Raw genomic sequence first — 10,941 nt, forward strand, 5'->3', positions numbered from 1 at the left:
TTTCAGAGACTTTAAATGAACAGTTTTGATTTGTTGTTTTTGTTGTTTTTTTTTCTCTTTCTGTTATAATATACACCATCTGTAACATGTATTCTCTGCAGAGGCCCTCCCTTTGCAAGACTAATGTCAAAGCGTCGGTTCATGAGGACAAAAAAAAAATCGCCCCTCTGGACAAAACTTTCCTTTCTTCCTTTTCTATATTGTTGTTCACATATTATTAGTTAGCAATAGTTATTATATTCTTTTTACTGTTCCGTCAAGGAAACATTTTGTTTCTTGAGGAACAACAGGGGGGACTGTAACGATTGGAATAACGCCACCTGCTGGATACTAACTGTAGAAGAGTTCTGCCCATGAAGCGAAGGTCTTTGAGGGCAAGACCAGGAGTCTTGTCTTTGGTATCAGGAAGTGACGCGGACTAGTGGGAGGAGGAAGGAAGAGACTGGCGCTCAGTCTCGCTCTCTTTCCTGAGGACGCTGGCGGAGAAGGGAGCTAGAAATGTGCTCTCCCTTTAATAGATAGGAATCTAGACCTTTCTCTCTCTCTTTACCAAATTCTTATTCTCCTTAATAAATGCTTAAAAGTCTAACTCTTGCTAAAGCTTATAATTTATTGGCGACCACTCATTAGATATTTTAGACAGACTAGCTAGAATTTTAGCCCTTAACAGAGGTTAGGGCTACACAAATAGATTTGAGAGTTATCTACATGGAGATGATAATTGAAACAATTGAAGCAGATGAGTTCACCAAGTGAAATAGGATAGAGGGAAAAGAGGCCTCAGAAGAGAGCATGGAGGAGGGTTACACCCACAGTTAGTGAGTGGGATCTGATTGAAGATTCAGAGAAGGAACCATCATATAGGTAGGAGAAGAACAGAAGAAAGCAGAGTCATGAAAACCTGGGGAGAAGAAAGTATTAATGAGAAGCATCAAGGGTTGCAGAGCAGTCAAGAATTATAAGGACTGAGAAAAGGCCATTAGATTTGGAAACCAAGAGATTCTTAGGAACTTTAGAAAGAGCAGATTCCATTGAATAATAAGACTAGAAACGAGACTGCAAAAGTTTCACATGCCTCAAATGTGTGAGAAAAACAACCCTGCAGAGAAGATAGCATGAAATTATTTTCTAGCTTCATGGAAAACAAAATAGGAAGAAAGAGGCTTATAATGTAAATAGAGGGATGGAGATTAGATATAAGGAAGAATTTCCCAACAATTAGATCCATTAAAACTCTTTTTTCCTGGACAACTTCAGAAATAAAATGGATTCTTATTTGTCTTTGATGATTTAAAGACAATTCTTTCTGAATATGAGGAGATGAACTAGTTAACTTTCAAGTTTTATTCTACCCACATGGGTCTCTGATTTAGGCTACTGTGTAAGAGCAATGCAGTAGAAGATGCTTTGTCAATTGGACAGAGATGAAAAGGAATTAAAAAATGTAATTAGACATAGCTAATGATAATGAAAGTCATCCTAAATGAGATGTAAGAAACCTATGTAATATATTCCTAGTAATTCTTCTTTAACATCATAGAATATCTAGTATATATAATATCATAGTATATATATATAATATCTTTTTTAATATCAATAGTAAATATCATGGGGAAGGGAATAGGATGGAGAGAAACAGTTAACAATAGTAATCATGAAAAAGAGAAAAGGGGGGGAATTGTACAAAAGTATTTATATCAACTCTTTGTGGTAGCTAAGAATTGGGAATCAAGGGAAAGTCCATCAATTGAGGAATGAATGAAGAAGCTGTGGTATATGATTGTAGTGGAATGGTATTGTGCTACATGAAATGACAAACAGGATGATCTCAGAAAAACCTGGAAAGACTCATATGAACTGATGTATAGTGAAGTGAGCAGAACTGGGAGGACGTTGTGCCTAGTGACAGCAGTATTGTTTGATGAGCAATTGTGAATGACTTAACTACTCTCAGCAATACAATGATCTAAAACAATCCCAAGGGACTAATGATGAAGCATAGTATCTACTCCCATAGAAAGAACTGATAAAAAGAGCACTTGCAGATTGTACATATATAACCTATATCAGATTGTTTGCTGTCTTATGGAGGGGAGAGAAAAGGGAGGGAGGGAGAAAAATTCAGAACTCTAAATCTTATGAAAACGAATGTTAAAAACTACCCTTACATGTAACTGGAAAAAAGAAAATAAATGTTTGTTACAAAGAATAAAAAGAGAAAGAAGAGCAAAAATAAATAAATAAAATATTTTATTTTTTCCAATTATATGTAAAAACAAATTTTAACATTCATTCTTCAAAATTTTGAGTTCCAGAATCTCTCCCTTCCTACCTACCTTCTTTCCTCACTGAGAAGGTAAAAAATTTGATATAGGTCATACATGTGCAGTCATGCAAAACATATTTCTATATTAGTCATATTGCAAAAGAAAACAGACAAAAAATCCAAGACAGATAAAGAAAGGTTTTTTTTTTTAAAGCATTCTTTAATCTGCATTAAGACTCCATCAGTTCTCTTTCTTTGGAGGTGGGTGGTCTTTTTGATCAAAAATCCTTTGGGATGATGTTGGATCATTGTATTGCTGAGAATAGCTGAGTCATTCACAATTGATCATAATACAACTTTGCTGTTATTGTGTAGGGTGTTTTCCTGGATCTTCTCAATCTATGTTGTATCAGTTTATATATGTCTTTCAAAGTTTTTCTAAGACCATCCTGATTATCCTTTCTTATAGCACAATAGTATTTCATCACAATCATATACCACGACTTCTTCAGCCATTCCCCAACTGATAGTTATCCCCTCAGTTATTTTTAATAATAGCAATTCTTAAGGAGGAACCAGTGGAGATTCACAAAATGTAAACATTTTGTTCTCCTTGGAGCCTGTGAATCACTAATAGTCTTTAAAATACACAATAAAGTGGCAGAGCCAAGATGATGGAGGAAAGGCTGGGACTCTCCCAAATTTCCAACTAATCAATCCACATACCTCCAAAAATAATGCCATAAGACAACTCCTGGAGCAGGATAACCCACAAAAGAACAGAGTGAAACTATTTTTCAGCCAAAGACAGCTTAATTAGGTGACTGGGATCATCTGCTGTTCTAGGTGAGAGAGAAGCTCAGCACAAGGCACAGATCCAGCCCTAGGCAGGACACATCTTCAGAGCCTCAGAATCTTCAGTAGCTTCTTCTGAAACTTGGCTCACAGACCAGTGAGGTGGTCAAGCAGTTGGCCATGGGAAAATAGCTGCAGTCTCTGCTGGAGTTAAGGCAAAACACCCATATTCTGAACCAGTAAGCAGACTCAAGTGGCAGTGGCCCAGTGAGGGAGGGGCACAGACTTCTGCTTCGTGGTTAAAGAGTAAGCAGGCTGTGGTTACTTACAGGCCAGGCAGGCTGAGAACTAGCCTAATCGTACCCCCTGGGACCCTCTGTAGCTTGGGTCAGTGCATCCTGGAAGCAGTGCTACAGGTTAAGAAGGAGTTAAAAGCCAAGAAATAGGTGGTCAAGATGAGCAGGCAGAGAAAGCAGCAGACCATTGAAAACTTTGTTGGTAGCAAGGTAGATCAAAATACACCCTTAGAAGAAGATAAAAAAATCAAAGCTCCTACATCCAAAGCTTCCAAGGAAAATATGTATTGGTCTCAGGCCATGGAAGGACTCAAAAAGGACTTTAAAGATAAAGTAAGAGAAGTAGAAGGAAAAATTAGCGAGGTAGAGGAAAAAATGGAAAGAGAAATGAGGGTGATGCAGGAGGGTCATGAAAAAAGTCAATAGCTTGAAAAGACAAATTGGTCAAATGGAAAAGGAGGTACATAAATTCTCTGGAGAAAATCATTGCTTAAGAATTAGGATAGAACAAATAGGAGCTAATGACTTTATGAAAAATCAAGACACAATAAAGCAAAACCAAATGAATAAAAAATAAAGGGCTATATGAAATATTTCCTTGGAAAAACAGCTAACCTGGAAAATAGATCCAGGAGAGATAATTTGAAAATCATTAGACTACCTGAAAACCATGACCAAAAAAGGAGCTTAGACATCATCTTCTGAGAAATTGTTGGGGGGAAATTGTCTTGATATTCTAGAAGCAGAAGGTAAAATAGAAGTGGAAAGAATCCACCAATCACCTCCAGAAAGAGATCCCAAAAGGAAAACTTCCAGGAATATTATAGCCAAATTCCAGACATCCCAGGTCAAGGAGAAAATATTACAAGCAACTAGAGAAAAGGAATTCAAATACTGTGGAGCTATAGTCAGGATAACACAAGAACTAACAGCTTCTACATTAAAGGACCAGAGAGCATGAAATATGATATTCTGGAGGGCAAAGGAACTGGGATTACAACCAAAAATCGCCTACCCAGCAAAACTGAGTATAATCTTTAAGGGGAAAAATGGGACTTCAATGAAAAAGAGGACTTTTGAGCACTCAGCAGCAAGATAGTAAGCTCCTTGAGAGCAAGGACCAAGTAAGACTTTTAAGTTCTGTCTGTCCCCTATCCCTAGCAACACTCACCACAATGCAAGGTCCACAAGAAAACATATACATGTTGACTTAACTTGAGATGTTTTTGCTTCTCAGAAGAATTTGGAAAAGATTATAACAGAACAAATTAAGAACTATTTTGACAGATGTGTTTAAAGAACTACCAGAGGAAATGAATTTATAAATGAAGAATTAAATGGCTAGCTGTGTTACAGTTATTGCCTTGCATTCTATTTTATAGTTCGTTCTTTCAACAAGCCTTAAAGTGTTTACTTTGGGGAAGGCGTTGTTCTATATACTTAAAGAGTTTCCTTCCCTCAAGGAGCTTATATTACATTGCAAAACTGAAACTGTATAAAGAAACAAAGGAAACTTAATTGTTTATATTAAAGGGCCAAAATAGCCATTTGACTTCAAATGGTTATCACCAAATATTTAACATCATAGTACCATAGACTTTAGGGACTGCAAATTCTTCACAATGTATTCTCTTCTTTTCTTTCCAGTCTCCTTATATATTTTACTCTTCCAGGCATTCTGTGGTCTAATCATATTGGCCCGCTTATGGTTCCTCACACATGTTGCTCCATCTTTAGTCTTCATTCCTTTGTACTTACATGTCTCTTCTTGAAATGTTTTCCCTCTTAACCTCTGCCTCTCAGAATCCATGGCTTCCTTCAAGATTCAGCTCAAATGACGCCTTCTGCAACATGCCATTTCTATTCCTTTCCCCCCCCCTCATCTCACCCCACAGTAGTATCTTCCCTTCTAAGATTGCCTTCCTGTCATTTAATATGTATTTTGTACATATCTATTTATATACGTGCTGTTTCCCCATTAAAATGGAAGCTTTTTGAGGGCAGGAATTATTTTTGCTTCTTATTTCTACCCTCGGTGTTTTGTACATAGTGTGTTTAATAAATCAACACTTGCTGATTGATTGGAGGCCATATATTCCAAACTCTTCATCATTTTGTAGATGAGTAAACTGAAGCCCAGAAAAATTAAGTGATTTTCTCAAGGTTATTCAGGTAGTGGCAGAGGTGAGATTCGAACCTAGATTCTGTGACTATAAATCCATTGGTCTTTCTGCTGCACTATAATTAGGAAATATGAAATTGCTTAAATATTTGAGTATGATGTGTTACAATTTTATATAAAGATTTGATTTTTTAATTCAAATATACTATAGAAAGCCTTTGGAGATGTTTTAAGCATTAACTATAGTTTCATTTTAATAAAAAATGTATTTGCATCTTAAAAGTTGGCTGATAATTGTGTTTATCTCAACGTATTTCTAATTAAGTTTGGCTTTTCCCTTCTTTCAATAATGGTGACTACATTCAATTTTGAATTTGCCTTTTCTGATGATTAACTATAAAATCATAGCAAAGTGTCTTAAGAATAGTAAGCACTCAGCTTTTTAAAAATTCACTCTCTCCCAAAATAACTTTAAGGAACTGTATTTCACTGTCTTTGGAGTACCTACCCACCAGAAGCTCACTAAAAGGAAGCTGTTCATTTGTCATCCATTCACCCACAGTGACAGTTGGGTATCCTTCCCATCATGTCTTTAAAAGTAACCAGAACTTTACTGTTAAAAATTACATTAAGTCCCATGGGAAAGTAAATATGATATGTCAGTGTTGCTACTAGTGGAATTTCCTGATGGAGTATATGGATCAGAGAAAACCTAGGTGTCATCTCTGTAAAGGTTATTGGCAGTAGGATAAGTCCATAGATTTTTATTTTCTTTTCGATTTTTATATCACACTGATTTCCTACTGTTGCCTGTCAATCTACCAAAAGGCATGCAACAGTGCTCTTTCTATAGCTGCTATATCTTCAGTAATTTTGAGTGCACAGCAGGAAGGGTGATGCAGTGGGGCCATTTTGAGTAGGTAGAAAGGCAGCAGCTGCAGTCAGTGGCACCTTAAGAGATGCACCAACTTATTTCCCATGTTGGGGCTGCCTCCAGCCAATACATGCAAACAAGGAGAATCATGGTTTTCGGTTCTGGTGTCAGGAAATTAGTCTCCTGTATGTGATGTGTGCAGAACTCTATAGTGCTTGGAGGAGGGAGAAAGGAGACAGGTTAGGACTTATCCCAAAAAGGTTGTTCAGCTGTAGGGGGTCAAATGTTCTTGGGTGCCTTTCCTTTTGTGTCCCTTGGTTTGTTTTCCTTCTCCCCTATTTCCCTGGGAGTTATTATGTGTCTGGTCATGCTGCTAGGCCTCCTGAAGTCATCAAGCACAAAGTATTTCAAGGGGATTATCTTGCTTATGCTACTTCCCAAAGGGGTGATAAATCAGCACAAAAAAAGCCAAGGGAAGCTTCATTCTTGACAGGACCTTCTGAGCTGGAGAGATTATATTTAAATACACAGCTGCTAGTGGACAGATGCTGCATGCTACTAATTCAAGCCCTGATTGACTCTACCTCCTTCTGACTCCTCTCTCCTAACATTTGGAGGGCTGGAGGGTGGAGTACTAAACTCCTCCCAATGCCTTCCTTTATAGAAGGCAGGAAATGGACTCTCAGGGCATCTACTGCCCTGCCTGGTTTCAATTCCATGGAACAAGATGCCTCCTGCTGTCCTATCCCTTCCCTCTCCCACCCCCCATTTCCTGCCTCCTTTTGTGTGCTGTCTCCCTCTTTAGATTGTGAACTCGTTGAAACAAGGGACTGTCTTTTTTTTTCTTTTGAAATAAGTTGTATCAAAAAACAAACAAAAAACTCACAAAAATAAATAAATTGTATCCCCAGTGATTAGCACAGTGCCTGGCACATTGTAAGTGTTTAATAATTATTTCTTGGGGGCTACTAGATAACACAGTGGATAAAGCACTGGTCTTGGATTCAGGAGGATCTGAGTTCAAATCCGGCCTCAGACACTTGACACTTACTAGCTGGGTGACCCTGGCCAAGTGACTTAACCCCAATTGCCCTACAAAAAACAAAAACAAAAACAAATAAAAATAATTATTAGTTCCTGTATTGATTGGATCAGGACAGGAGTCCACTTATAGCTGATTTACAGCTGTTCTTGCCCTGTCTTCCTATTCATAAAGAGCCACCCCAGCAATTGGTAGATACTTAACACATACTTCTTGGCTTGACTTGATTTGACTTCATAGCTGCGGCCCCATCCTACCTTTCCAGTCTTATTTACACTTGACTCCTTTTCAGGTATCCAGTGACCCAGAGACACTGGGCTATTTGCTCTTCTTGAATAAAACCTTCCATCTGTGGACTCTGTGCCTTCTCACGAGCTGTCTCCCATGCCTGGAACGTTCTCCTGCCTCACCTCCACCTGCCACTTTCCTTGGCTTCCTTTAAGATTTAGCACTAATACCACCTTCTGAAAGAAGCCTTCCCATCCCTCCCCACTCCCTCACTGCTAATACCTTGCTTTTGAGATTATCTCCCATTTACGCTATATACATTATGTATATACATGGTTTTTTGTGGGTTTTTGGTTTTTTTTTGTGGGGCAATGAGGGTTAAGTGACTTGCCCAGGGTCACACAGCTATTAAGTGTCAAGTATCTGAATCCGGATTTTAACTCAGGTCCTCCTGAAACCAGGACCAATGCTTTATCCACTGTGCCACCTAGCTGCCCCTCTTGCTATATCTTCTTAATGACTCTCATTTATATAAATTTAAAAATAGAGGAAATATAGTTCATTTGGTTCAAATATTTAAGGATTTGAGTTATGTGGAAAGTGTGACATATTTATATAGACTTGTGAAAGTCACTCATTATTCTCTTGGCCCCATATGTTGGATTTGGCTCTGTTGACTAATGTTCTCTGGGCACACAATGAAGGAATATTATCTCATGGGGGAATATGTTGGTAATCCTTTTGTATCATTCATTTCCTCATCTGCAGCTTAACAGGTTCCACATTCACACATAAACTGAGTTCTACTTTAACCCAGTCATTTAGAATATGGCACTAATAAGATCACTATCACTGATACTTTCAGTACAGGCACTTAATTTTGCTGTGTTCCATAGCAAGACTAGACCCTAACACTGGCTAACTTTCTTTCCTTCTTTCTTTTTAGAGGGATAAATTCTTTTTATTTTTTTAAATTTTAATAAACATTTTAATTTAAAGTTTGGGGTTCCAATTTATTTTTTTGTTTTTTGTTTTGTTTTGTTTTTGTTTATTTTGTTTTGTTCTTATGCAGGGCAATGGGGGTTAAGTGACTTGCCCGAAGTCACACAGCTAGTGAGTGTCAAGTGTCTGAGGCCAGATTTGAACTCACATCCTCCTGAATCCAGGGCTAGTGCTTTATCCACTGTGCCACCTAGCTGCCCCCATTAGGTTCCAAATTCTACCCTTTCTTCCCTCTCTCCCCTCCCCACTCCCTGAGGTGGTAAACAATCAGACATAGGTTATACATGCGCAATTATGTAAAACATTACCATATTAGTCATTTTGTACAAGAAAACTCAAATAAAAGAAAACAAATGAAATAGAGTGAAAATACCATGCTTCAGCATGTGTTCAATCAATATCAGTTCTTTCTTTGGAAGGGGGTAGTATGCTTCATCATTAGTCCTTTGGGATTGTCTTGGATCATCATATTGCTGAGAAGAGTTGTCATTCACAATTCTTCATCGAACAATATTGCTCACTGTCTGGCTAGCTTTCTTAGAGGTAATCCATGACATTGGTTACAGGGGTGTGTGTGTGTGTGTGTGTGTGTGTGTGTGTGTGTGTGTGTGTGAGTGTGAAAGCATGTGAATTGATTACAGAATCATAGAACCTGAAAGTTAGAAAGCACATCAGCAGTTATTGAATACATTACATACATGAAAGGAATGACCACTATGATGATCTGTAAAAGCAGGAAGCTAAAGGAGCTAGAATGCTAGAATCAGAAAAATTGGGTTCTGAGTTCTGACTGCCTTTCACTACCACCTTGGGTGACCTCTCGTAATCTCAGTTTCTTCATCTGCAAAATGATCAGATTAGACTGAATGAAGTACAAAGCCCTTTCCAATTTTATGATCCGATGAATGTCTATCAAATTTAATCTGTCACTACTACCAGAAAAAAACAACTTCGAGCTCATGCCTTACTTGTTGCAGTCAGTAATGTCCCCCTGAGAGAGCAAGGAGACATTGTCTTTGACCATTAGGTTTGTGAAGAAATTCTTGTCTTCAACTGCTAGGTTTGTAAAGATAAATCCCAAATATCCACATCTGAACCTGGCTTCTCACCTGCACAGCAATCCTATGTCTTCAATGCCTATAATATATCTTATTAATAAATCTCATTTGTATAAATTTTTAAAAAGAGGAAATATAGTTCATTTGATTTGATTCAAATATTTAAGGGTTTGAGTTATGTGGAAAGTGTGACATATTCATATAGACTTATGGAAGTCACTCATTATTCTCCTGCCTGCATTTGTTGGATTTGACTGTTGACTAATGTTCTCTGGGGATACAAACTTGAAGGAATATCATCTCATGGGGGAATATGTTGGTAATCCTCTTGTATCATTCAGTCTTTCTTGCCTACAATCCATCAAGCATGCTGCTGCCAGCCAAATCTTAAGGCACTATATCCATCACATAATTCCATGTTCAAAAATGGCTCTCTGTTGTCTCGGCATTAAATTTAAGCTCTTCTCACTGACAGGACAGATCATGGAGATAATCTGGTTCCACTCAAGCCTCCCAAAGGGCAGAATTAGAAATGGTGGGTGAAAGGTGAATCAAGTGACAGGGCTGGAAAAAATTTTTTCTACAATTAAAGTTGTTCAAAAATGGAATGTGTTGCCTTGAAAGGCACCGAGTTTCACATTGCTGGAGCTCTGAGATAATACTTTTCAGAGTTGGGTATAGGTTTATCTTTAAGAACCATTTCAGTGTCAAGATTCTATAGTATAATCATACTGTGGCCAAGTTAAGTGATTCATAATTATTATCTCATATTATCCTCTAATCCTGCAAGGGGGCAGCTAGGTGGCACAGTGGATAGAGCACCAACCGTGGAGTCAGGAGTACCTGAGTTCAAATCCGGCCTCAGACACTTGACACTTACTAACTGTGTGACCCTGGGCAAGTCACTTAACCCCAATTGCCTCACTAAAAACAAAAACAAAAAAAACTGTCAAAAAAAAATCCTGCAAGGTAGGCACTATTATTATCCCCATTTTGCAATTGAGGAAACAAACAAAGGGCAAGCAACTCGCCCTGAATCACATAGCTAGTATGTTCATGGGATCATATTTGAAATTAGGTCTTTCTGACTGTTGGACAAGGGCTCTACCTACCCCAACATCTAGCACTATATCCATTGTACCATCAAAGGGGATTCAGAACTGGTTGACTGACTGGACCCAAAGAGTGGTTAATTAATGGATCGATGTTCATTCAAGGTTGGTTGGCATTCTTTGAAACTTTCATAGTTTCACCTCTC

This window comes from Dromiciops gliroides, chromosome 4 (genome assembly GCF_019393635.1).
Source record: "Dromiciops gliroides isolate mDroGli1 chromosome 4, mDroGli1.pri, whole genome shotgun sequence".
Taxonomy (NCBI): Eukaryota; Metazoa; Chordata; class Mammalia; order Microbiotheria; family Microbiotheriidae; genus Dromiciops; species Dromiciops gliroides.